At 38.7% G+C, this 612-nt stretch overlaps 1 protein-coding gene across 1 annotated transcript in view; it reads left to right on the top strand.

Moving 5' to 3' along the window:
- The window catches only part of LOC119589054 (multiple PDZ domain protein-like), a gene marked incomplete at its 3' end in the record, with an annotated part of 11,118 nt that overhangs the window by 1,783 nt on the left and 8,723 nt on the right, over positions 1-612 (top strand).

Below are 612 nucleotides of genomic sequence, written 5' to 3'. Positions count from 1 at the left end.
ATTGTTTAGAAAACAATACTTGGAACAGTAAAGGTTGCCCTCGTCTCGTCATTGAGGTTTATGAAAGAGGACTGGATATGTGTCTAAACACTTCAAGCTACTGCTGTTGCATCAGCGCAAACACGTGACTGACGTTGACTTTTCTGAGTTTGTGTGTTTGTTTTTGTGTATGTCTATTTGCGAGGATCGTTTTCATCGCCGTTTAAGAATAGGTGTGTTCGCGTTCGTGCGTGTGTGAATGATTATGACGAATTATTTTAAGTTTGATTATGAAAACCTTTATTCAACTTCATAGTATGATGCGTTACGTCACGGTCGGTTAACAGAATTTCCAAGCACAAATACATAAGGAAGCATTTCGTTGACGTACATGTTAATGAATATTCCTAATGAATGCTTTCCTTGCATAAATTAGCATCTTCTTTGAGTAAATCGAATAGGACAAAAACGCTGACGTTTCCTGGTATGAATTTGAGAAACAATATATGAATTGGCTTACCTAAAGCTTTACTCCTTTGACCACTTCGTGAAGCTTTGTCTCCATGTTCGTGTACAGAGCGTTTACGTCACAAGAGCTTATCCTCCAGCCACCGTCAAGAGGCTTCTTAACAA

Source organism: Penaeus monodon, chromosome 25 (assembly GCF_015228065.2).
Source record: "Penaeus monodon isolate SGIC_2016 chromosome 25, NSTDA_Pmon_1, whole genome shotgun sequence".
NCBI classification, from domain to species: Eukaryota; Metazoa; Arthropoda; class Malacostraca; order Decapoda; family Penaeidae; genus Penaeus; species Penaeus monodon.
This window is presented reverse-complemented; position numbering and strand designations above follow the sequence as displayed.